Source organism: Chiloscyllium plagiosum, chromosome 33 (assembly GCF_004010195.1).
Source record: "Chiloscyllium plagiosum isolate BGI_BamShark_2017 chromosome 33, ASM401019v2, whole genome shotgun sequence".
NCBI lineage: Eukaryota > Metazoa > Chordata > Chondrichthyes > Orectolobiformes > Hemiscylliidae > Chiloscyllium > Chiloscyllium plagiosum.
Genome location: NC_057742.1, coordinates 10,459,567 through 10,481,789, shown reverse-complemented (window position 1 = coordinate 10,481,789; position 22,223 = coordinate 10,459,567). Strand labels below are relative to the sequence as shown.

General features: G+C 41.7%; 1 protein-coding gene across 5 annotated transcripts in view; it reads right to left on the bottom strand.

Annotated features, from left to right (window-relative positions):
• LOC122539820 (gap junction delta-3 protein-like) overlaps positions 1-22,223 on the bottom strand; it is a 49,989-nt gene that overhangs the window by 17,500 nt on the left and 10,266 nt on the right. Inside the window, exon 1 of one of the 5 annotated variants that reach the window (XM_043674895.1) lies at positions 19,839-19,912. The exons of 2 other annotated variants lie outside the window; for them this stretch is intronic. The gene's annotated coding sequence lies outside the window, so the exon portion shown is untranslated. Of the gene's footprint in view, positions 1-9,996; positions 10,020-17,716; positions 17,802-19,838; positions 19,913-22,223 lie in introns of those variants that run through there. 2 more of the 5 variants (XM_043674894.1, XM_043674890.1) reach the window with 2 other exon arrangements.

The window sequence follows — 22,223 nt, the reverse complement described above, 5'->3', positions numbered from 1 at the left end:
GACCTCAAGATGTCTCAAAACTCTTTCAAACTAATAAAGTGCTTTTGAACTGTTGTAATGTTGGAAATACAGCTGTCAATTTGTGCATGTAGCAAGCTCCCATCAACATGAATGGAATATTAACCACATAAACTTTGCTTTAGTGATATGGGTTGTGGGATTAATAGCAAGACACCAGGGTGAATTCCCCTTCTCTTCAAAGTAGGGCCACACGAGAGCAGATGGATTAGGGTTTAATACCTCATTTGCATAGCACCCTTTCACTAAGACACTGGGAAAGTTATCCTGGATAATGTGATCAAAACTCTGGAGAAGGCTTGAATCTAAAATCTTCCAGTTCAGAGGTAAGACTGGTGCTGAATATGGTGATCATAGAATCCCTACAATGTGGAAGCAGGCCATTCAGCCCCTCGAGTTCACACCAACCGTCTGAGGAGCATCCCACCCAAACCCAACTCCTTACCTATTCCCATAACCCAGCATTTCCCATGGCTAACCCATCTAGTCTACACATCCCTGGACACTATGGGCAATTTAGCATGGCTAATTCACCTAACATTCACATCTTTGGATTGTGGAAGGAAACTGGAGCACCTGAAAGTAACCTATGCAGACACAGGGAGAATATGTGTGGAGTTTGCACACTCTCACCTCCATACTAAGTCACAGTGTTGCCCTATGAATAACCCACCTAACCTACACATCCCTGGACGCTATGGGCAAGTAAACATGGTCAATCCATCTAACCTACAAATCTTTGGACTGTGGGAGGAAACCAGAGCACTTGTCCTTTTTGTTCCAGTTCTGGAAAGTATTCCACAGAATCTGTGCCATTTTCCAGAAACTGGGACAATGCTATGATTTAGCCATGCCAGATGTCAGAGGCTGAGGGGTGATCTTCTAGAGGTTTATAAAAATCATGAGGGCATGGATAGAATGAATAGCCAAAGTTTTTTTTCCCCCTAGAGTGGGGGAATCGAAAACTAGGGGGCCAATGTTTAAGGGGAGAGGAGAAAATTTAAAAGGGACCGGAGGAATAACATTTCTCACACAGAGGGTGGTGCGCGTCTGGAATGAGTTGCCAGAGGTAGCAATGGAGGCTGATACAATTACAACATTTAAAAGGCATCTGGATGGGTATATGAAAATGAAGAGTTTAGAGGGATATGGGCCAAGTGTTAGCAAATGGAACTAGGTCAGATTGGGATGTCTGGTCAGTACAAACGAGTTGGACCGAAGGTTCTGTTTCTGTGCTCTATAACTCTCTGACTCTACATTGCTTTCTTCCTTCTGCACTGGGTTAATATCTCAAGGCTAACAACAGAAGGAATATTTAAGAACAAAACCACATAAAAAAAATCCATCAACTTTCACCACCAAGACCAATAATGTCATCAACTCTCCATTTCAGCTCCCAATTCTCCCCTCCCCAAAACAAAATGCTCCAGGCCAGAGGTTTATCCAAACTGACTGTGAATTCTCTATGTCATTATCCTCATAAGAAATTCAGTTCTTCTATTTATTTATTTCCTCATCTTGTGGATGTTGATTTGTCCTGGGGTACAGTTGCAAAAGTGACAGTAATGTTCTGGAATCCCACTCAAGTGGTCATTGTAGACATGTGACATTAGTCAATGAGTGTGGCTCCAAACCAGAGTCATCACTGAAATATTCCTCTCCCCAGGTCTCTCTCGATTCCTGTATTGACTGAGTTACATCAACAGAATGACCGTCTTCCATTGTAGCAGGAATAGATGGTAAATGCTAGCTTTGGCAGCAGCACCTACAGCACTGCATCGGAATGGTCCTTGACATCTACACCAATGCACTTCAGGCGAGGACTGGGCAAATCACTGAAAATGAATCATAAGCTGATTCTTAATATCACAGTAGTCCCCAGTTTGAGCTCAGCAGAGATCAGTCATTGAACTTCATGTCAGCAAAAAGTGTGACGCTGGAAAAGCACAGCAGGTCAGGCAGCATCCAAGGAGCAGGAGGGTCGACGTTTCAGGCATAAGCCCTTCATCAGGAATGTTAGCAGCAAACTGTTCAGTGAGATTAGCAACTAAGATCACTACAAGAATGGCTTGTTTTCCTCCACACTACATGTTATTCTGACTTAGGAACGTGGGGAGACAATAGCCCAGTGGTAGATTGCTGGAGTGTTAATATAGGTAATGTTCTGGGGACCTGGTTTCGAATCCCATGGCAGATGGGGGAATTTGAACCCTTAATAAAATCTGGAATTAAGAGCATAATAATGACCAAAACTTTGTTTTTAATTGCCAGGAAAAACTCATCTGGTTTACTAATGTCCTTTAGGGAAGGAAATCTGCCATCCTTACTTGGTCTGGTCTATATGTGACTCCAGACCCACAGCAATGTCGTTGAATCTTATCTGCCCTCTGGGCAAAAAGAGATGAGCAATAAATGCAGGCCTAGCCAGGGACTTCCTCATCCCATGAATGAAGATTAAACAAAAAAAGGAACAGAAACAGGCCATTCACCCTGGCGAGTCTGCTCCCCAGTTTGGAATTACAGGGAGACTCCTGTATCCGCGGAATTGTTTTCCACGGTTTCAGTTACCCACAGATCACTGCATCCTGAACATGTTACAGGGAACCCAGGGACCAGGAGGCTGCCAGGAATGTACAGTTCCCATTGAAATGAATGGCTTTGCTCCTATCCCCCACAGATACGAGGGGGACGACTGTATGTTATAGTTTCTTCACTGGTGCCAGGTTAATATCTTGAACTTTTCCCTCCATACCTGCACTGTGGGTGTACCCAGCCATCAACAACTTCAGCAGTTTGAGAAGGAGATTCACTCCTTCTCAATTAAAAATGGGCAACAGATTTTCACTCAGCCAGCAACAACCATATCCTGGGAACAGATTAAACTTAATGAATTCTGATCAGTTTTTCTGTCAAATGTATTGCTAGACTTTATTTTTGTCCATTTGTTTGGCTGTTTCTAGCTATGATTATTCAAAAAAAAATCTTGGAGTATACTTCCTGCTGACAGAGCCAACAAGTATTGTTCCCCCATCCCTGTTAAAACTATATCACCGAATTGCTATAATTAAGGGTGGATCGTTATACCAGTGTAACTCTGAACCAGCTATCAATAGATGTAGAGATCAGGAGAGATATGTACAGAGGGAAGAATAGTTCAGTGATGACTGTCCCTGTGCTTTGACCCGAAGTTTCTCTGCACCTCCCAGCTACCAACTAACTACTTCAGGATCAAATTACAGAGACAATCTCAGTTGAAACAGAAATAGATTCTTTTCACCTCGATAGTCACGTCATTAGAGCATGGAAAGAAACAAAGTTAAAAATCACACGACACCAGGTTATAGTCCAACAGGTTTATTTGGAAGCACTCGCTTTCGCAGCTTTGCTCCTTCATCAGGTCGTTCCGAAAGCGAGTGCTTCCAAATAAATCTGTTGAACTGTGACCTGGTGTTGTGTGATTTTTAACTTTGTACACCCCAGTCCAACCCCGGCACCTCCAAATCACGGAAAGAAACATTCCTCTCTGAGCAGTAATATTGTCCCAAATCTCAATGATTACCTTTACTACATGGCTTCTTACCCCTTCATCATCTGTCTATTCCTTTTATGCCATTAGCTAGTTGTGTTACCTTAAATGGTCCAAAGTTTTATCTTTGATTAAAACAAGCATTAGTTCAAGCAGAGAAGCACATTTTATCTTCTGGACTTGAGAGCTTGTATTTTTTCCTGGAAATATCCGTAATAAAGCAAATCATAAAAATGAATTATTATGCACAATAAATCCACAGAGGTCCTGTGATCAGTAAACTAACCAACATGGAACTCAGAGAGAACTAAGACATCCCGAGTTTGACCACAGCAGTTACTGGATATCTGTGCAACACCTAGCCACTTTATGTAATAGTGTGATTACAGGTGAGGGAAAAACAAAATAGAACGGTTTCCCATCAAAGACTCTCAAAGGGGTGTCTGGTTGCTTTCCTGAAATGTCTCCCAACCAAAACAATGCATCCATACTTGGATGCACAACATTTAGCTCAGGCCTGCTGTGGGAATCTTTGTCAAACGTATCACATCTTGACTTTGTTCTAAATAGAGAAAGATACAAAACTGGATTCTCGATGACGGTTCGGATTTATTCCTTGCAGATCCCAAACATTTTGGGGGTTTAGATGCAGAGTTCAAAAGGAGGTGTAACTTTCTTTCATCCGCCACAGTTACATTGGCTTCATGTGGTTGGTATGGCTCCTTATGTAACGCAAAACCACCACTGCAAAAATGCAGCTCCATTGTAGTCACTGAATATCAGGATAGCCTTTATTAATATGGTGCAAGAGGGTATTACAATAATAGATTCTCCAGCTGAAAATGATCGGAGAGCCTGGAGGTCAAGTATCTATCCAAAATTACGAGGTAGCTTCAGCCCAACGGGCCTGGGCCGACTACATTTGATTGTAAAGAGTCAACCAAATACGCAGACAGCCACCCAGGATGGAGTAATTATAACTGGGATATGGGGTTCTTGTGGTTCGGTGGCAGTGTCCCCACCTTGGAACCAGGAGGTCCAAGTTCAACTTCCACCTGCTCGAGAAGTGTGAAATAATATCCCTGAAAATATCTATAACTGCAAATGTACAGAAGGCCAGAGTTAGAGGAGAACAGATATCTTACAGGGCTGTGAAGTTTAAGGAGGTTATCGAGATAGGGAGGGACAGACCATAGACTAATTTGCAAATAGAGGTGAATATTTTAAAACCTAGATGCTGCTGGATGGATTAGTTATTTGAAAATCCCACTGAATGTGCAATGTTAAGTGTTTGTGTGTTTGATACATAGCAGAAGCCAGCTTCTAAACTGCATTCCCACAGCAGGATGCCCATTCCCATACACACACTGTCATACCTCACTGGGGAATGCACTGGGATCAAGACCCACCTATAAAAGTAAGTTAGCTTATACAAGTAAAACAAATTCCCCAATTATCTGTCTTCAGGCTGACTGAAAGCACAGACCAGATTTCTGAACATGACAAGAATGACTATTTATTATAAATAAATAGGTTCTAGTTATAACTATGAATCGTGGACATATAACTCTACTGGTTAAAACTAACTTCTTATTCAACTCCCCCTTTACAGGGATACAAACGGGTGGCCCGGTGGCTCAGTGATTAGCACTGCTCCCTCACAGTGGCAGGGACCTGGGTTCGATTCAACCCTCGGGTGACTGTCTGTGTGAGTTTGCACATTCTCTCTGTGTCTGTGTCAGTTTCCTCTGGGTGCTCCGGTTTCCCCCCACAGTCCAAAGATGTGCAGTTTAGGTGGATTAGCCATGGGAAATGCAGGTTTACAGGGATAATGTAGGTGGATGGGTCTGGTTTGCAGCAATTTCCAGTTTTGCTTCTGATTTATAGCAACCATAGTCGTTTCAGTTTTTACAGAAAATAAGATGATATCTTCTACACTCACATTTTCAGCATATCTATACCATGGGCCAAACGTGGAACTGATCATCACTGCAACAGTTGGTTGTATTTCTCATTTATATCATCTTGTTCAAGGTCAACAAGTTTCATTTACATCATGCTTTTGACATAGAAAACTGTCCTGACATCACACACCATATACAAAAATAAAAAGTCTGGGGTATGGAATGGTAACCCCATCAAATAGCACAAACACTGTAGAGTTCATATCGCCCAGGAGTGTACCCAACCTATTTAGTCTAATGTGCTTTGTGAAATCTCTCCCATTACAAAATTGAAAAGAACCTCTTCCCTAAATTTATAAACCATCATACTTGAAAGCAGTTTTTGTTCTTGGAATAAATTTTCACTGTATAACAATTCAGTAAACCTGCATGTTTCACATCAACCTCAAACACCTCCAACTATACATTCCATCCAATCCTCTCAATTCCACCCATTTGCATTTTGAGCAGCAGCAACTCCAGGTTGTGCTGAGAGCCAGTGACCTTCCTCATTGCTATAAGTTATAGCCCACAGTGCGGAAAATGGAGTGCATTGTTGTCTTAGTTTTCAGTGAGCGTTCATGGTTTTCAAAACACTGTCCATCAGCTGAGGGATGACAGTTCAAATTAAATAAAAGCTTTACATGGATTATAGAGAAACCACAGCACAGAATATAGACCATACAGAAACAGAAATTGCTGGAGAATTTCAGCAGCTCCGGCAGTATCTTGTGAAGAGAGAAACAGAGTTAATGTTTACAGTCTGCTCACTCTTCATCAGAACAATTCTGAAGAGGGGTTACTGGAATCAAAAATGTTAACTGTGTTTTCTCCCCGAATATACTCCCAGACCTGCTGCGTTTCCCAGCAACTTCTGCTTTTATTTCAGTTTTCCAGTATCCGCAGTTACCCATTTTATTACAGAATATAGGCCTCTTAGCTCTCTAATCTATGCTGCTTATTATACTGAATTCTAACATCTTCTCATCCTCACTTCACATAAAAGTCTCAATATATTCTTCTAGTCCTTTCTCCTGCATGTACTATAGCTTTCCCACAGATGCGTTTACACTATTTGCATCATGTTCTAACAACTTTTTTTAATGCATTTGTGGGACTTAGGTGTTGCTGGCTGGCCAGCATTGAGAGCCCATCCCTATTTGCCCTTAAGAAGGTGGTGGTGAGCTGCCATCTTGAATCGCTGCAGTCCACTTGCTGTGGGTTCACCCACGATGCCGGTTGGAAGACAATTCCAGAATTTTGACCTGATGTCTGTAAAGGAACGACGGTATATTTCCAAGTCAGGGCAGTGAGTGGCTTGGAGGGGAACTTGTAGGTGGTAGTGTTCCTACGTACCTGCTACCCTTGTCCTTCTAGATGAAAGTGGTCGTGGGTTTGGAAGGTGTTGTCGAAGGATCTTTGGTGACGTCTGCAGTGGATCTTGTTAGTACACACTGCTGCTACTGAATGCTGGTGGTGGAGGGATTGAATGTTTGTAGATGTGGTGTCAATCAAGCAGGTTGCTTTTTCCTGAATGGTGTCAAGCTTCTTGAGTGTTGTTGGAGCTGCACCCATTTAGGCGAGTGGGGAGTATTCTATCACACTCCTGACTTGTGCCTTGTAGATGATGGATAGACTTTGGGGTTTTAGGAGGTGAGTTACTCGCTGCAGTATCCCTAGTCTCTGACCTGCTTTTGTAGCCATTGTGTTTACGTGGTGGGTCCAGTTGAGTGTCTGGTCATTGGTAACCCCAAGGATGTTGACAGTGGGGATTCAGTGATGGTAATACCATTGGATGTCAAGGGGCAGTGGTTACAGTGTCTGGTAGTGGTGATGGTCATTGTCTGGCATTTGTGTGGTGTGAATGTTACTTGTCACTTGTCGGCCCAAGCCTGGATATTGTCCGGATCTTGTTGCATTTGAACATGGACTGCTTCAGTATCTGAGGAGTCACAAACGGTGCTGAACACTGTGCAATCATCAGCAAACATCTCCACTTCTGACCTTATGACTGAGGGAAGGTCGTTGATGAAGCAGCTGAAGATTGTTGGGCCTAGGACTACCCTGAGGGACTCCTGCAAAGATGTTCTGGACATGAGATGACTGACCCTCTACAACCACAACCATCTTTCTTTGTGCCAGGTATGACTCTAACCAGACGAAAGTGAGGACTGCAGATGCTGGAGATCAGAGACAAGATTAGAGGTCGGGCAGCATCCAAGGAGCAGGAAAATCAACGTTTCAGGCAGGAGCCCTTCATCAGGAAACTGTAGACGTAGTGGGTCTAACAAGGATATCCCCAAACTGAGCTGCTTTTGTAATGCACGAAAATCTGGGTCTGTGATGTCAGAGGCCAGGGAGTATTCATGACAGCTGCAAATCTTCGCTCAGCTCTTTAAAGTCATTTCCTCAAAAATCAATGTCTTGTTTAAACCCCCCCCATTGTGCACAGTCTGGTCTCTGGTGAAGGGCTCCTGCCCGAAACATCGATTTTCCTGCTCCTCGGATGCTGCCTGATCTGCTGTGCTTTTCCAGCACCACTCTAATCTTGCCCCATGACTCTAAGCAGTGGAGTGTTTGCCCCCTATACCCATTGATTCCAGTTTTGCCAGGGTTCCTTGATGCCATACTCGGTCAAATGCAGCCTTGATGTCAAGGGCTGTCACTCTCACCTCACCTGTGGAATTCAGCTCTTTTGTCCATGTTAACTCTGACCATTATCCAGCATTTTTTAGGGGAATTATGAGTGACTCTTACATTTAATGTTCCCTAGTTTTACAAAAACCAACAAGAGACACACATTCTCTATCATCCTAATCAATCAATCGCCTTCCTAATTTTAAGGCCTCTGTTAGATCACAACTCAGCTTTCTCTTTTCTGGAGAACAGAAACTGAACCTGCTCAGTCTTTCTGGATCAATAGGAACTCTCAGCTCTGGCATTATCCTTGCAAGTACATTTTTTGCACCATCCCTGTTTAAAATACAGAGACCAAACTGTACACAATGGAGGGGGGGGGGTTTAAACAAGACATTGATCTTTGAGGGAATGACTTTAAAGAGCTGAGCAGCTGTCATGAATACTCCCTGGCCTCTGACATCACAGACACAGATTTTTGAGCATTACGAGAGCAGCTCAGTTTGGGGGATGTCCTTTTTAGGTTCACTACATCCATAGTTTCACGTTTCAAACGTGATCCATCTTTACCCCAACCCAGCAAGCGCACACTTCAATCCCATCGAGTCCTGCGTGCTTTCAGTCTGCCGCTCCCACATTCATACTTCATACAAACGGAGTTTTAAAAGATAGAGTTGCATTTATATAGCACCTCAGGTTATTGCAAAGTGCCTCATGTTCTCAGGTTTTTAAATTGTGCTTTACAGCCAAGTTAGTATTTCTGAGGTATAGTCAATGCTGAACTATAGGGATCACTGCAGTTCATTTTCACACAGCAAGTGTCCACAAACAGGAATGAAGGAAAATATTAAATCATTCCTTTGGTTCAGATGGTTTCAGCCTTCGTCTGTTTGGCGGTAACTTAACTGTTAAAATTGTTTTCACTGAGACACAGATGGAACTTGAACACGGGTTGTAAAATGCCTCTCTATCTTACGTCTTGGCTTCAACGAGATGAGAATTTACAAAGCCTTTCAATAGTTTGATGGTTCCTGTGAGTCAAGTTAGATTTGACTAGATTCCCTACAGTGTGGAAACAGGCCCTTTGGCCAAACAAGTCCACACCGATCCTCCACCCAGAAGGATGGGTGGAGTAACCCACCCAGACCCATTTTCATCTGATTAATGCACTTAACACTATGGGCAATTTAGAATGGCCAATTCACCTAACCTGCACATCTTTGGCCTGTGGGAGGAAACCGGAGCACCCGGAGGAAACCCATGCAGACATGGGTAGAACGTGCAAACTCCACACAGACAGTCGCCCAAGGCTGGAATTGAACTTGGGTCCCTGGCTCTGTGAGGCAGCAGTGCTAACCACTGGGCCACCATGCCGCCCCCAAATGTTATATTGACAACATTTTCTTAAGATTGTTTCTTACATTCCTACTTCAGGGGAGTGCAAAATGAAAAGATTTAACCAAAACTCTTTGCAGCAAGGGTTAAGTTTTGTATACCTGGGCCAAGGTAAAGTGAAGACCAACAATATAGTCCGACTCACAGGAAATATAACTCAAGACGCAAAGGCCAAATACAGGATGCTTCTTGAGGAATTCTGCCAGGTCCCAGTCAGTAATCGAAATATAAATCAACTTCTTTAATGAACACTCGAATTCTTAAGTATATAAAGCACGTTCTTGCTTCCCTTCAACTTTCTTTACTCCAGTGAAAATGAGTCCACTTTTTATTCCACCCCTCTTTTGTCCTGTGACGTAATGTCACATTCAGCCCTTCCCCCAGAAGTCTGGAATTATCCAGGCCACTCTTCCCAGCACCATTTCTAAAAGCCAGCTAACTAGCAGTGCAGACTTTATGTTGTAAACATAACCTTACCGGCGATCAGTATAGAGTCAGCATAGTTCATTTTTTAAAAACTTCTGATCAAATGCCCTCGTTATGGATTCCAGAACATGTGTGTAGGAAAGCTCGCTACATATCATCACTGTCTATCATCAGCCAAGTGCAGGGGTTTCTCCTCAGCAACAGTGTCAGTTGCAAACATCCATCAGGGACTTTTTTTTTCTCTCCTTATTTAGGAAAAGCCATTCGAGGCTTCTGAAATTAAAACAAATACATTCCACCCACATTAGAACAACTTCCCAGCAGCCAAGTTTTCTCAGCGAGGTACTTGCTCGATTGAAATTTTCCATATTACATGTACAAATTCTGATGAGGAGGGAAAAATAAAAGATAGGAGACATCAGAGTGTTGAAATTAGGAGTGGGAGCAACAGTGTCAGAAGTACTGGAGGGAATGTGTGAGCCACCAATGTCGATACAGGACATCAAATTCCTTATTTTAGCCCCGCCATTGTAGGAAGCTATTGAACAGCATTCAGGAGGAAGCCACTCAAAGCACTCTCACTTACCACATTTTAAGTTGTCTGTTATATAGCATTGCTGACAGAGGTCAAAAGCAGGTCACTTATCTGCCTGCTTCATTTTCCAGTGAAAGTTAATTGAAGCTAAATCCAGTGTCACTGGGAGAAACAAAAATGTTTTAGAGGAAATCTCCAAACTTCCAAAAAGTAGACTTAGATGTCAGAGGTTGCTGTTTCAACTCATAGGAAGCTACAGTAAAACTCAGATATAAACTGGGTACAGGATAGAACCATGAATTAGTTGTTGAGAGAGGTTGGTTTGAAGCAGGGAGGGAAACGTGACGAGAAGTCTGAACCCAGCCAGGAATTCCTTAACATTTTAAATTTATATCAACACACTGAATGCAGAGGTCATTTGGAAAACATTCATATCCTGTGGGGTTGAATTACTTTGGATGTGTAGCAGGATAACAGGCTATTCGGCCCAACCAGTCCATTCTGGTGCTCATGTTTCAAAGCTTCTTCCCATCGAACTAACAATGTTGTCCTCTATTTCCTTCTCTCTCTTGTACATCACCTCGCTTCTTTCTCAATGCAATGATAACTGTGCCTCCCACATACTTTCCCCATTGTGACACCCCATTTCTCATCTTGAAAATCACCAAGAAATCGGGGAAGGGAGAATGGAACGGTGGGACCAAGATGGATTGAAAAGTAGGAAATCAGTGAAGGGGAGGAAGGCAAAACTCTCAAGGACTTTTTTAAAAAATGTACATTTTTATTGGGTCTCTTGGAACAAGAATCAGATTTCCAAAATCAATCTGTTAACTCAACTCTACCATTAAAAGACTCCAAGGACTTAAAGGGGCCTCGTAGTTGTTAATTAATTCTCAGTTCAAGCCCCATGGAAATGACTGAGGCATTAAATATCAGATCAACATCTTGAACCACTGACAGAGCTCATGATGTTGTGTGTAGCTCATTGGTGTCTAACTGACATTTACATTCACTTCATCCTCTCCATCCACAGTCATCATTCTTAAGAGGCAAAAAAATAAGTTGAGATCAGATGCCATCCTGTTGTATGATGCAGAGCTATTTGTCAGAATCATCGTCTGACAATTCTCCTGAGGTCATCTTCACATTAATCTTTTTTTTTTCTTTGCACTTGTGTGCAATTCACCTTCTTTCAATTTGCTTTCCACCTTCCTCCACCACCAAACCACCACTAATACACTAAGATGATGGGAAATTCTATTCCCATTTTTTGTAATTTTTAAACTTTTATAATCATAAAGTTGGTTACTGACTATAGATACAATAATTCTGGATGATTTAAAGGGCTTCTCTGATACCCTAGCTGCTTAAAGGCATTACTTGACTTGGTTTCTGGTCTGTGTTCCAGTTAATCTCAATGGTTAGGTCATGGCATGGTCAGGGGAAAATAGTTTGGGAACATGGACAGCATGGACTGGTTGGACGGAAGGGTCTGTTTCCGTGCTGTATGACTCTACGTCTCTATTAACCTCCTGGTCACTGTTCAGAAACACTCAAGTCTAATTGTCTCAAGCCTGCTGTATATTTCAATTAGATTACAGCTGATAGTTTAGCAACACTGTTTTAGTACTGATGATTTGCCACATTTCTTTCACTAACAAGTGTTTTTACCTTGCTCAGTATAGTCCTTTCATTGTACATAACTGGAGTATTTCATTGAAGCTTCTCTCCCTTTCTTCCTGAGCTCTGACGTTAATAAATAACTGAAGTAAAGTGCTCATATTAGGGCTTCAATGCATTAGGTATTTCTATAGAATGGCTTTTCTGCTTCTCTGAATGATCAAGGTGCAATATAACATGTAATACTCTTTCCCGAGCACCTATTGTAGAATTGCTTCTCTTTCTTGTTTGGATTTTCTGTTCGATTATCTAGTTTTTTCATTGTTTTGCCATTGAGACTCTAAGGAGTTCCATTCTATCACAAATCCCCTTTCACTTTCACAGAAGCAGGGACTGAATATTTCAAAGCCACTCTGAGTCACCAGACAGTGCAAAGTTGGAGAAATAATTTGTATAATTATTCTCTGCTGGTTCCCATAGGACCTGGCTTTTTTTTTAAGACAAAAAGTATATGTTCCCAAATACAGCTGTACACTTCCGACACAAAGTTCCAAGTGCTGCCTTCATGCTCTCACACAAAAAGGCAAGTGGTCACGTGACTATGACAAGTAACAATGTACACAAAACAATGCACAAAAACATTTCTCCAAACTGAAAACATAGGCTAAAAAGTCAATCTATGTTTTGGGGGATGGAGTAGAGAAAACAGAAGAGGGATATCTAAAATCCCAGGCACAGAAAGATGCTCCTCTTGTTGAAATGCAGGAAGTAGGTTTCTTCACTTAACAGTCTTGTTCACCTAAGAAAAATTCATGCCCTGCACCCTATCACATCTCTTTTATGTAGCAGTACAGGCTTGGAGATACTTTGCTTCAGGATTAACAAAACTATATCAGCTTGAGCAACATAAACTTATGCTGTTGATACTAACCACCAAAACCACAAGTTTACTTTGACCAAGGTCAAAAATGTATCTAATCCATACTGATTAAAAAGTTTGTTTTGAGAAATAAATAATAAGCCATTGCCTCAAGCCTTTGCATACTTCAATTAGATCACAACTGATTGTTAAACTATACAGGTTCAGTACTGCTGATCTGCCAACTCCTTTTGCTATCTATAAGATATCAGTTGCATGACACTATGATTTTGTGCTGTAAATTCTGTTTCTTGTGATCCTAGCTGATGAAGGAGCAGTGCTCTGAAAGCTAGTACTTCCAAATAAAGCTGATGTTGTGTGATTTTTAAACTTTGTCCACTCTAGTCCAACACCAGCACTTCCTCATCATGGCTACAAGTATTTTGACTTTGCTCAAATTGCTAGAAAAAGACAGATTTTGCTGAAGCCTTTTGACTTGTACTCATCAGGACAACTCACAAGAATACCAACTCACATATATTAAATACGTTCTTGCTAGAACATTTTTGTACTTTCTGTCTAGTTACCCTGAGAATATGGTGGCTGATGCAGTAGTGATATGTTCAACCACATAGGTTGACACTAAAATCATATGTAGACCGGTCAGGTCAGGTTTACAACAATCCAGCAGCTTTGGTGGCCCTTTTTTTAAAACCCCAGTTGAATACATGATTTCTGGATTGTCATTCCAGTAGCTAAACCAATACATGACAATGTGTCCCTGTGCTACCAACAGCACACACACAAAAAAACCTCTGAATATTAAGCATTTATCCCCACTATTGCATGGATGTTGATATGTGTTCACTGAACAACCTGGGCCACAATGAACAAGAAATCGTCTCAATGTTACAAAGTGCCTGCTATACACCTGACAAACAAGAGATACTGAAATGAAGGAATTCAAGTAGGCAAGTCACTTTGGAGTGTCTCTCCTGACATCTGACCCACAGTTGACTACAAGACCCTGACAGATGTTTTGATATTCTCTTGTCATGGCTTGGGACAATCAACTACAACTTCAAACTAAACTGGTCACATTTGCCAAGGCCCAGTAACCATGAATCCCTGGATCTTGACATCGATTAGATTTAGCAAGTCTGGAAATTTTTCTACAAGGTCCAGCAAGACAATTAGATCAATATGATAATCAACTCTGTGGTAAGCTAGAGAAGTGATTGCTGGGCCTCTTACTGAGATATTTGTACCATCGATAGTCACAGGTGAGGTGCCGGTAGACTGGAGGTTGGCAAACGTGGTGCCATTGTTTAGGAAAGGAAGTAGGGACAAGCCAAGGAACTATAGACCAGTGAGCCTAACGTCGGTTGGAGGGAATTCTGAGGGACAGGATGTACACGTATTTGGTAAGGCAAGGACTGATATGAGATAGTCAACAGGGCTTTGTTCATGGGCAATCATGTCTCACAAACTTGATTGAGTTTTTTGAAGAAGTAACAAAGAGGACTGATGAGGGCAGAACAGTGGACGTGATCTATATGGACTTCAGTAAGGCATTCAACAAGGTTCCCCACAGTTAGTGAGGTTAGATCTCATGGAATACAGGGAGAACTAGCCACTTGAATACAGAACTGCCTCAAAGGTGGTGGAAGGTTGTTTTTCAGACTGGAGGCCTGTGACCAGTGGAGTGCCACAAGGATCAGTGCTGGGTCCACTACTTTTCATCATTTATATAAATGATTTGGATGTGAGCATAAGAGGTACAGTTAGTAAGTTTGCAGATGACACCAAAAGTGGAGGTGTAGTAGACAGCGAAGAAGGTTACCTCAGATTATAAGGGGATCTTGATCAGATGGGCCAGTGGGCTGAGAAGTGGCAGATGGAGTTTAATTTAGATAAATGTGAGATGCTGCATTTTGGGAAAGCAAATCAGAGCAGGACTTATATACTTAATGATAAGGTCCTCGGGGGTGATGCTGGACAAAGAGACCTTGGAGTGCTCCTTGAAAGTGGAGTTGCAGGTAGATAGGATAGTGAAGAAGGCATTTGGTATACTTTCCTTTATTGGTCAGAGTATTGAGTACTGGAGTTGGGAGGCCATGTTGCGGGTTGTACAGGACATTGGTTAGGCCACTATTGGAATATTGCGGGCAATTCTGGTCTCCTTCCTATAAGAAAGAAGTTGTGAAACTTGAAAGGGTTCAAAAATGATTTACAAGGATATTGCCTGGGTTGGAGAATTTGAGCTATAGAGAGAGGCTGAATGGGCTAGGGCTGTTTTCCATGGAGCGTTGGAGGCTGAGGGGTGACCTTATAGAGATTTACAAAATCATGAGGGGCATGGATAGCATAAATAGACAAAGTATTTTCCCTGGGTTGAACTAGCGGGCATAGGTTTAGGGTGAGAGGGGAAAGATATAAAAGGGATCTAAGGGGCAACGTTTTCACACAGAGGGTCGTACGTGTATGGAATGAGCTGCCAGAGGAAGTGGTGGAGGCTGGTACAATTACAGCTTTTAAAAAGCATCTGGATAGCTATATGAATAGGAAGGGTTTGGAGGAATATGGGCCAAGTGCTGGAGGGTGGGATTAAATTGGGTTGGGATATCTGGTCAGCATGGACAGGTTGGACCAAAGGGTCTGTTTCCAATGCTGTACATCTCTGTAACTTTATGACTCTAATCACTCTCCATGCCACTGCATAGCGAGGCAATAAATGGTTGACTGTGGGAAAGAGGATTATGGAAAATTATACTCATTAGCCAGGGGTGAAAAATTTCCTCTTCTGGTCTGTTCTGTGAATTGTAACACAGTCTGGATGATTTATTTTGTTTAGTTGTACAGAAGAACTTTAATAGGACGTATGGAATGTTTCCTTATGATTCTTAACTGCAGTTGACTGGCTTTTACAGCTCTACAATCTTTTTCAAAGTCAATCATTCAAGGGTGAATGACCCAGAATGCCTTTGACCCAGTGGAAATTGGCATTTCTCTCATTCGCTGAATTATGAGTCTTTTTGTTAAAGAGTTTCAAGAACAAAGAGACAAAAATGTGGGTTTTTGGACCAGTTTAACTGGAATGACAATCAATGCAATGTGGCTATACCATTATTCTGTGCTTGACTATATTGACCATAGGCCTTTAAACTTATGATGGTGTTTTCTTTCCCTCAGTAACAGGACTGTGATTCATGCTGATGTAGGTATTTGTAAGCACTGTCAGCTCTTCTGACCCAGAGTGTTTGCCGCAAGTACGTATCCTTCAATTTCCCACGTACCTCACTGCTATAATGCGTTGATTTCATGATTTCTAGCAAATCGACAGCAGTCAGTTGTGGCTGACTGGTCACACACTTGCCCTTGGACCAGGAGGTTATGGAATGAATTCACACTGCCGGAACAGTACTGAGGGAAGGAAAGCTGCATTACTGAATGTTCTGTGTCTCACGTGAGATATTAAACTGAGTGCCCAAGCTGCTTTCTCAGGTGGAAATTAAAGGTTCCTCAGCAAAATTTTGAAAAACAGCAGGCACTTCTTCTCACTGCACTGACCAATATTTTACCCATAATCAACATCTCTAATCAAAATAGCTTATTTGGTCACTACCACATTGCTGCTTGTGGGAACTCATTGTGTGCAAACTGCCTGTTACTTCCCCTTACTACAATCATGACTACACTTAAAGTAACTATTTAGGTCATCCCGAGATGAAGAAAGCTGCTGTGTAATTGTTAGTCGGTTTGTTATGCTCAGAATAAATAGGTATGTTGCTCACTCTATTGCATGAATCAAAATGTCAGTGCACAGAAAAAAATTGCTTTCACTTTACAAATGAAACCAGAAACTTCACAACATCTAATAAATATCACAACGGCTTCAATATTGAACTCTGAAGGGTCAAAGTCCTGATTGATAAACATTATTTAAATTAATGATATTAAAGCAGTTACAATTACATTCGTGAAATCAAATTTAAAACGTAGCAACTTACATTCCTGCAGGGCCTATTATATATAGAAACTTTTCCTTGTGTGTTATAGATGGGCAGACAGCGAGTGCCCTAGGGGATACAGGTAACATACAGAGCAAGAAGGCCACATAAAAGGAAGGGTAACTTTCAACACAAAGGTAATGAACTATATATCTCTCTCTTGGCACAATCATGATGAGCTCAATAACTTTGCTGTATAATTGTAAGAAGACGCATAGAAATGTAGAAGATAGAATCAGGAGTAGGCCATTTGGCCCTTTGAGCTTGGTCCACCATTGAATATATTCATGGCTGATCCATGTCATATCAATATCAATGTCAGTAATTTTCCCTCAATAACACGGGCTTCCACCTTAGCTACCAGTCTCCTGTGTGGGATTTTATTAAAAACCTTCTGGAAATTCATATAAACAACATTGATTGAGGTACCTCTGTTCTTCACCTTTATCACCTCTTCAAAACATTAAAGTTTAACAGGTGTGACCTACCCTTTGTGAATCCATGCTGACTCCCCCTCATTAACTGGAATTTATGAGGTGATTAGTTGCCCTATCCTCATTTACAGACTCCAACAATTTCCCCAGCTATTGATGTCAGGCTGACTGATCTGTAATTCCCTGGTTTGCTCTATTGGCCTTCTTAAAGAGCAGAATGACATGAGCAAATTTCCAAACCCATAGATACAACTTCTGAATCCAGGGAACTCTGAAAGATTATGATGAGGACATCGGCAAAGTGCTCTCCTACCTCCTTTAACACCTGTCGATGAAAACTGTCAGATCCTGGGGATTTGTCGCTCTTCAATTCCATTCATTTCCTCATTATTGATGATTTACTTCAGCTAATTTTATTTAGACCCTGTCCTTGATCCTCTGTTAATTTCTTTGGGACTTCCAGCAAGCTCTCCTCCTTTTCTGCTGTGGTGCTGAAGCATAATAATTGTTCAGTGTGTCTGCCATTTCCCCATGGTCATTGACAATATCCCCAGTCTCAGCCTTCAGTGGGCCAATAGTCCTCATCACCAGCTGCTTTCCCTTTATTTAATTATAAAATTTCTTCTTATTGTCCTTTATACCCCTTTCAAGTTTTCTTTCATAATCCTTTTGAGCCGCTCTTATAAATCACTTTGTGGCCCTTTGTTGGTTTTTGTATTTGTTCCATTCTGAGGGATCTGTACTTTATCTACATTTTTATTAAGCCTTTCTTTTAGTTTTATGCTGTCCCTTACCTCCTTCGATGTCCATTCTTTTGTGACAAACTGCTTCTGAATAGCATCTAATGTTTCTTTGAACAGCCTCCAATGTTCCTTGGTTGTCCTATCCAGTTTACTGTGGACAGTCTCTGTCTCATCCCATTAAAGTCTGTCTCTCTTATATCCAAAATTCTAATATCTGATATTTGCTTGTCTCTTACAAATGCTACATGAAGCTCGATGATGTTATGATCAATCTGTGACAAATGTTCACAAACAACTTAGATTTGTATTTCCCATCACTTGCAGCCATAATTGCTTTGCTAAACCAGGACTTATTGGCCATTCCTAATTGCCCTGGAAACAGTGTGGTGAGCTACCTTCCTAAATCACTGCAGACTTTGGAGATGGAGGGACATGGAAGTGCTGACTTGATACAACAGAGTAGTCCAGTAGGGGGCAGTTCAAATTCAACCACCTTGCTGTGGGTCTGGAGTCACATGTAGATCAGACAATGTAAGGATGGTAGATTTCCTTCCCTAAAGGGCACTTGTGAAATGGGAATGTTCACATGGTCACCATTAGACTAGTTTTAATTCAAATTTCACCACCTCCAATGGTGATATTCAAGCACATATCTGCAGAACATTTGCCTGACAATCTGGATTATTAGTCAAAACGCGTGGTGCTGGAAAAGCAAAGCAAGTCAGGCAGCAACCAAGGGGCAGGAAATGTTGATTCTCCTGCTCCTCAGATGCTGCCTGACCTGTTGTGCTTTTCCAGTGCCACACTTTTTGATTCTGATCTCCAGCATCTGCAGTCCTCCCTCTCTCCTAATCTGGATTATTAGTCCAATGATATTACCACTGTCTCCCTAAATTACACCCTAAAGGAGATGGCAAGAGGCATCCAGGTAACTCTTGCCCCCAAATAACCCCTTCAAAGTTTTAACCAAACATTTCTTGCCTGGAACTTTTAAAAGTAGTTGCTTCGTCACACTGAGACCAATGTCGCCCTTAAACTGTATGGTAAAGCAGTTTCAAGTTTCCATGCACATTGCTCAGCAGTGGCACGTCAATTGTGCAGTGACTTCTGGTTCCAGAAGTTAGTACCTTGCACCGGCCTCGGAAGGCAGTACAGCCTTGAAGAAAATTAAAGATAATGCTGATTGAGATACCTTGCTTTACATGCTTATGACACAAAAAGAGCCTGCTGAACCACAGTAATAGAAAAGAGGGCTTTAGCTAATTTCCTTAATTGCTCGAACTGCTCTTCCAGTGCAAGCCTTGTAACACCCGACCTACAGCGGCAACACTGTGTACCATCTACACAATGTCCTTTCTCCTTTCACAGCACCTTCTAAATCCACAATCTCTACAACCCAGGAGGGGGGCAGCAGGTGACTTGGGACACCACTACCTGCAAGTTCAACTCAAAGGCAAAACAATCCTAACTTAATACAGTACCACTGTTCCCTCACTGTCACTGGATCAAAATCCCAAAAACCCCTTGCTGACCAATCTGGACACTATAGTAGTTCAAGATGACTACTCACCATAATTTTCAAGTGGGACTGGACAATCTGCTTAAGGCTGGGAAATTTAAGCTGAAGTATACTGTGCTAATTTTAAAGTTCGATACAAACACAAAGTAGACTTTTGCAGGCAGATTACTCACCAAGTGTCAACATAGCTACTGTTTTTCTAAATTGAAGGAGAGCTCATCACTTATTAATCAAAAGTCCAGGTACGAAATAGGTGTCTTTTAGAAATATAAAACCAACACTTAATCCTGTCTCAGATGTGATATTGTCAGTAAGATCTGATTCTAAACTTTGCCCCCAATTCATTTCTTGGAAAAGGGAGACAAGCCTTGATAGAGAACAAAGTCTCATGGGGCTAGCGCAGAGTTACACATAAAAGGAGAGAGAGAGGAGTTGGTTTATAGATACTACAGATGTAAACGTGGGTTATATTGTTAACTGCGCATTTTTTTTCCATTTCTACAGGGTATGTACAGAATCATAGAACGAGAAAAGGAAGTCTTGTACAGTACTTCAGGACAGATGGGTCAGTGCAGATTTGAGAAGTTACACATTTGATCCATTCTAACGATAGCTTTTGATTAAATTCTTTCGTGATGGTTCATTTTGTTGTTATTCCTTTTTCTGGTTGGCAGTCTGAGGGCAGGTGGGGGGGGGGGGGGGGGGGGGAGGTTTCCAAAACTCAATTCTTCTGGTTCAGGGTGGGAATTCCACCATTCAGCCAGTAATCCTTTCATCTGATGTGAATATCCTGCTGGATGTTAACCCTATGTTTAGAGAGTACCTTCTCATCTCTGACCACCTGGTGTGTCTGAACTGGGACTCAAACATTTCATCTTTTGATTCAGCCAAAGCCTCACTCTCTGGGAGCATATCCCTTTAAATTAATCAGGGCTACTGAAGAACATGGCAAAGGCTCATTTGAAAATCTTTTGATTTTATTTTTAGATCTGTGCATGGCTGGCTGCCGAGAAGTACTCAGTCCCGAAAAGACAGGAGGACAAGGAGAGATTGAAATTAGGGCTATCCACTCAACCTACATAACTCTACAGAAGTAACACATGGTAACTGCTCTGTGGACAGGGAGGAAGTATTTATTCCAAAGGAAAGGGGAGGGGAATAAACTTATGTTATTCCATTTGTGTGAAAATATAGGATCAAAAATTTGAATGCAAGTTTAAGAAAGAATGCAGACATCACAGCATAATTCAAACTGGTTTTGATTTTGCAAACTACATATATGGCTCCTCTAATCAAAGTCAAAGGGAAAGAATGTCAGTACACAGTCATTAAATCTGTGCTGATAATATTAATCTCAATCATACTCCAAAAAAATCAACCAATAGAAAGATAATGTGGAAATGACTATCTGTGGCCAGGGCTAACCTTTGTCGACAATTTTGGAAATTTGCTTGGAATCATACATCCATTTTCTTGACCAAGAAGCACCTAACTTCCATATTCAGTTCAGCTGGAATAAGATAAAAGTTCAAACGCTAGGATGGATACAATTCCAGTAACCTTCTTATTAGGTGACAATCCAGTCAAAACAGTGGAGCTAGTGACAATTCACTTACTGACCAATAGACATCTCCCAATGGAAGCTGCACTCCTGACTGTACATTGTAATTGCAAACGGGAGACGGTGTCACAATCTCAAAGTTCAATCTATCAGCAATATCCACACTCGTACCAGGGTCAAAATCTTGACTAGACACCAAAATAATGAATCTATGAATTGATGGATTTGATTCCAGTGATTCAGGTCAGATACAGAAAATTCTGAAGCAAGTTACTCACATCCTGACCATCCCAAAGCCTGTCCATCATTGATAAGGCACACATAGCTTGTTATAGAATTCTCCCTATAGGAATGGGTACGTGCAACTTCTCCAACAGTCAACACCAACCAGGACAAGACAGCCAAGGTTGACATCCTAATCCTTTATCTTAAGTATTCACTCCCTTCACCACCGACCTACAGCGGCAGCACTGTGTACCATCTACACAATGTCCTTTCTCCTTTCACAGCACCTTCTAAACCCACAATCTCTACAACCCAGGAGGGGGGCAGCAGGTGACTTGGGACACCACTACCTGCAAGTTCAACTCAAAGGCAAAACAATCCTAACTTAATACAGTACCATTGTTCCCTCACTGTCACTGGATCAAAATCCCAAAACCCCCTTCCTGACCAATCCGGATACTACAGCAGTTCAAGATGATTACCCACCACAATTGTCAAGTGGGACTGGACAACAAATTCCGACCTAGCCAGCGACACCCAATCACATGAAAGAACGAGCACACAAGTAAAGGTTAAGCATCAGATCAAAATCATAAATGAAATGTGCGCCTGGATAATCAACCACTGATGTTCCAAGTGATTGATGCCAACTATTCTACGCTGAGAACCTCACGTGCAGGGTTGTGTCTGACACTGTTGGCACATTCACCACAAAACCATTACTAATAATGAAGATACTTCTAGGAAAGTCAGAACAAAATGGATTGGATAT